This window comes from Triticum dicoccoides, chromosome 1A (genome assembly GCF_002162155.2).
Source record: "Triticum dicoccoides isolate Atlit2015 ecotype Zavitan chromosome 1A, WEW_v2.0, whole genome shotgun sequence".
NCBI classification, from domain to species: domain Eukaryota; kingdom Viridiplantae; phylum Streptophyta; class Magnoliopsida; order Poales; family Poaceae; genus Triticum; species Triticum dicoccoides.
This window is the reverse complement of record NC_041380.1, coordinates 239159950-239165179: the sequence shown is the minus strand read 5'-3', so window position 1 is coordinate 239165179 and position 5230 is coordinate 239159950. Positions and strand designations below refer to the sequence as shown.

The 5230-nt window shown below is 46.4% G+C and overlaps 1 long non-coding RNA gene across 5 annotated transcripts; it reads left to right on the top strand.

Moving 5' to 3' along the window:
* The first annotated feature begins 1251 nt into the window (after nt 1-1251).
* Nucleotides 1252-2989, top strand: LOC119267415. Of its 5 annotated transcripts, none has more exons than XR_005132435.1 (3): nt 1252-1361; nt 1445-1720; nt 1863-2989. It is a non-coding gene; the product is annotated as an uncharacterized LOC119267415 (long non-coding RNA). The 5 variants fall into 5 exon arrangements; XR_005132445.1 differs by having other exon boundaries at nt 1252-1720; nt 1863-1918; nt 2454-2989; XR_005132429.1 differs by having other exon boundaries at nt 1252-1720; nt 1863-2541; nt 2683-2989.
* The last annotated feature ends 2241 nt before the right edge of the window (nt 2990-5230 follow it).

Genomic DNA, 5230 nt, shown 5'->3' with positions numbered 1-5230 from the left:
AGAGAGAGAGAGAGAGAGATTAGGGATATAGATCAATGGAGAGAAGGAAGGGGAATACTACCTGCATGTGAGGATTCACAGTCGTGCGGAGCCGCCATCAGCTGAGAGTCTTGTGCAGTGGGGGCAAGGCACGTCGCCGCGCTGTCGAACTAGCCGGGGAGGGGACTGGTCGAGGGGAGCGACGCTCAATGGCAGAGATGCATATGCTCGTGGAAGAAGATGAGACGCAGCGGCGCTGAAGGTTGGGGACTGCTTCCTATGGTGACTCATGGTGGCGTGAAAGACGAGAAGACTGCCGGGGTCACGATAGGCAACAGTGACGGGAGGTGGGCGGCGAGCTGGTGCCGTCAGGAGGCGGCGCGAGGGAGGAGGCGAGGTGCGCGGCAGCAGTGGTTACTTGAGGAGGAAGGTTGTGGGGCTCTGAAGTGGATAAGATTTGTTTTTTCCTTTTTTTAGTTGAGAGATGAACCGAGCGTGTGAGGTGTTGTCGGGTATGGCATAGTGCGGCCGCTCAGTCTCGAGAAATAGTGCGTGTGCATTTTTAAGATTTTAGGTATTTAATTCTGCATGCAAAACAAGTTGGACTCCACGTTCACTTGTCTTCCTTTAAAAAATAGATAGTGTTCTTTTCAAACCATATCAGATCGGCCCTCTCCCTTCTATAAATTTTATAACAATCCTTTTTTATTTGTTGCTGCCATGTGGACAATCCAAACTTTCCTATGACCAAAGCTGATTCGCTTCCTCCTCCTCTTCTTTTTTAGGAAAAAAATAACGCCCAATCTTGACATAATATTTTTCTTTCCTTTTTATCTCCTAAAAACGTGAGGATCCAGTTTGGCTGCTCCTTTTTTTTGGCAAACAAAACTTGGTAACAAAATCTGAATGGTGGCGGCTCTACTTTCCTACAAGTATTACTTTCAGCCGTGGAGCTTCCAAACTCTTCCTCTATATTTCTATACTATTATTAAAAGAGCAAACGTAAACTCTTCTAAAGCCACACAACAAACTGTATACGGGATAATCACGACCCTTCGACCAGAGCAATTTACATATATCCTACTACCCTTACTGTGTCAATGGTTTATCATTTAGATCAACGTCTCAGGTTAAATGGTCTGCTAAGCAGACGCCATCATCTGCCAATCCTCGCAGCGCTCCGCGTCCTCGATCCCGCGGCCCCACCTGTGATTTCCGGAAAGATTCCACCCGAATCATGCCTTATCAGGAAGAATGGGTCAGTTTAAAAAGAAAAAAAACGGATCGTAGCAAGCGCCGCCGCTCCTCCCGATCGCCCTGAGTCGACCCCGCCTCCGGTCGCCGCCCACGCACCTGCAAGCCGCCGCCGACGTCCTCTGCCAGTCAGCCGCACTCAGCATCCTCCTCCTCCCTTCTCTCTCCCTCTCCTCACTAATCTCTCTCTCTCTCCGTTCCCGCACTATAGGGCTCCACCGGACCGTCCCACACGACTGCCGGCCTCCTCCCGACCAGACCAACGATGGCGACGACCGGATCTGACCGGCCCCCTCCGTTTCCGCCTCGCCTAGCCGCAACACTCATCCGCCCCACCTCTCCCAGCCAGCCCCGCCGCCCCCTCCCTGTCGAGCCCCCTGGTGGTGGACGGTGACATCTCACCTGGACTAGATTGGAGAGTTGCATCCAATCAGGCCTCCCTCCTCTCCACTAAGTGCATCTGATTCTGAACACAGAGTTATTCACGGTATGTGTTCTACCTTTTTCTCTTTAGGCAGAAGCGTATGCTGCTATGTTGGTTCAACCTTTGGTAGCGTTCTGATGAAAGTGATGGTTTATTTCATTCAGATGCTGATTAGTTTGCTTGTGGATGTGCTATTTTTACGCAGGTAATTTTCAATTCTCTGACACAAGCCATTTGTGTGAGCGCTAATTAACTTATATGGTAAGACTCTATGGGAGGCTCCGACAATAAAACTATTTTAGAAGACACGGCAATATTTTACTATATGAAGTGAAAATGTACAAGTTGTAGATGGACAACTATGGCAGCTCTTCTATACAGTTATTTACTGTCCAGCGAGGCCCTCAAAGGATATCTAAAGAAGTGAGAATGTACACCTTGTTTTTCTAGGCGAACATGACTAGGATGAGTCAGTAGCATAGTAGTCATAGTTATCTAAAAAAGGAAGTGTCCCAGGCAACAAGATAAATTGTTCTGATGTCCAATGCATTGAAGCTATAATGCATATATGCTTAGTAAATTGTTTAGATTTGTCTGAGACTAATAATGACCAACTTAGTGAATTGTTAAACCTGAAATTTTGTGTTTTCCATTTAACACAGTGAATTGTTTGCACAATTCAGTTCCGTGTTGATTGAATGGACGTGACATGATGTTTTCTCCATGTAACGGACTGAAGTGGATTGACATGGCTTCTGTCCATCATGCAGTTATGTGCTTTTCTTCCTTGTTGCAGTGTTGCGCATCTTTGCTGTGACTCCATGAGTATGAAAGCTATATTTACTCCTAAGCTATGAGTGTCCTCTAACTTCCTTCCATGAGAGGTATTTGCTCTCAGTCCCTGCCATCCTTATTACGAGGGATGCAACAAGGTTCAATGGATCATGACGTTTGGACTAGATTTGAATCTGTATCTACCAAATCTATGCGTACATTTTTATGCTATAAATTTCTTTTTCTTTCAGTATCCTATTGAAGTTCTATCAGCCGACAGGTGCATTGCACTGTTGAGGAGACACATGCATTTGTATTCGATATTGAAGCGAGCCTGACACCCTGAAAGAACTATACAATGATATTTGGCTATTGCTTTCAGTATTAGAGAAGCATAGAAACAGAACTGCATGGCTTACTGTATTTTTATGTGGCAGTCCTCTATGCCATCATGCCATACTATTTATTTTGAGCAACCTTTCTATGGTATTTTGTTGGACAATTTTTAGTGTAATCTCAAGCACCTCAATATATGGTAAACAACTGCATGCTTGGGTATATGTTCTATTCTCAATGTTGTATTCCTTTTATTTGCTCTGTTACTGTAGCAATCAAAAAGAATCGGACACAAGCTCCAGTTAGTCCTGTACAAAAATTGGTGTAGAAGTGTGGTCTATGGATTCCTTATATTGTCGATTCAGACTTGGGATTGTAGGGAAAAGTGTGGACTATGGATAAATAACAACGTTTTAAATAGCGGGCTATGGCATTTAGCGGTGACCCTAAAAAACAACTATAACTGGGCTATAGCGGCAAATTGTACATGAAATCATTTAGCGGCAACCCCCTCAAACAGCTATAGCGGGGCTATAGCGGAGCTATAGCGAGGCTATAGCCGGCTATTTGAAACTATGATAAATACCAGAACTGGATTGACCATGTCACATCTTCACCAAGAGTCATGGCACTGACATATTCAAGCTTTGTTGTTTCCTTCGTTTCCAAGCAACACTCTTAAAGTCAATATATGCAGGTTTATCATTCATGTGAGAGATATGAAGGATGAAACAAAAGTAAAAAGGTGTTTATGCTAACGGAGCATCATAATTAGGTAGGAGTGTCTGTTGGTTTTATAAACCCAGTATCATCCTACTCCTTGTAGTTTCTGTATTGCCTGCAAATAATACAATTTTCAAATGATATTTTGTTATGGTCATATATAAATATTTAAATATTTAAAAGTTCCAGAGGTTCCTTGAGACGAGATGATGGCTCTGATGTGCTATATGTTTACATAGGAGATTTTTTTTTCTCACGGTCATGCGTTGCACGTGCATTCTTACTAGTATCTCCAAAAATTAAAACTGGGATTTACCGCACAGAGCACTTTCCAAGTATTAACAAGCAAACGTGATTGCTCTTTTCTTGTAAACTCAAACCGATCAGCCCTCTATCTCTCTTTTATTTTTGGCTGATCTGTTTTTTGACTTGCTCTCTACTTATACTAATAAACAATCAAACAAGAACTTTCTTACGTGCACCCCACAAACATACACGGATTCATTACCACCACACGATTAGACCCAGTAAACATAATCTAAATGTTAGCCTTAATTACCACCACACGATTAGACCCAGTAAACATAATCTAACTGTTAGCCTTAATCTAATCTGTTTCGTGGTGTGCATTTTGCAATTTACAACGACTGACCATACTCCACCGCAGAGGAATGTGAAACTCCACGCCCGCAACCCCTACAATCACGCAAGGGACCTAGAAACAAGAAACTGATCGCAAACGGATCCCTTCACCCTCAACCATGATGATTCCCTGTCATCACCACGTCAAACACCGCCTTCCAAGACAACGAGGGCTCCCTCGCCGTACGACACCACCGTCTCCTTCCTGGAAAGTGAACTCGCCACCGCGGGAGGTGCTCCAGGTGATGAGGTGTGGAGAGGCGACTAGAACGAGGAAGGAAAAGGGATGGTGGAAAGAGGGATGGCCACAACAATCTAATCATCTCTCTATCCCATCCGTATAATAAGCCTTCCATCATGGATGGATCATTAACCCGCGTCGCACGCTTCATCGGATCAGCAGAGAGGCTGAGGAGCCATGGGGAACTTCCAGCGATCACACTCGAACATAACCAAGGAGAAAAGCAAGAATAAATCATCGGAGAAGATGAGAGCGGAGGAGGAGATGGCGGGCCATCCCGGCGGAGTCGCCGTCGTCGTCGACGCAAATGAAGAAAAGGAACTGGAAGTAGTTGGGAAGATGATGGTGGTGCTGCAATGGCTGGACCTGGACGGCGCGGACCTGGTGGTGCCCGAGGCGGAGGCGAGCCAGTGGGGCATCCAATTAGAGAACATGATCATCAGGTACGAGTACGATACCTATGCCCCGGACGGCGGAAGCAGAGGCTAGCGGTACCCCCGCGTCCACCTCCGTGTCGACTCTGCTGCCCTCTCCCTGATCCTCCAGTGCTCCAGGCATACCCAAGCCGACCCGGGGTGGGCCGCCGCTGCCCCAGCCTCGATCACACCATGCTCCTTGACCTCCAAGGATCTCGGCAATGGGGGCCTGCTTGACCACGTGTGCAACACCATTGCTGCCATGGTGGAAGGGAAGTCGTCCGATGAGATCTGTGCCATGTTCGGCATGAGGCCTACCTACGGCTCCGCTACTCGGCCCGACCCAAAGGTAGAGAAAGCGCTGCTGGTTGTCCACTTCGTCCGCTACCACGGCGATGGCGTCTCCACGTATAACACCAAGCTCCATTGGTTCATGGCCAC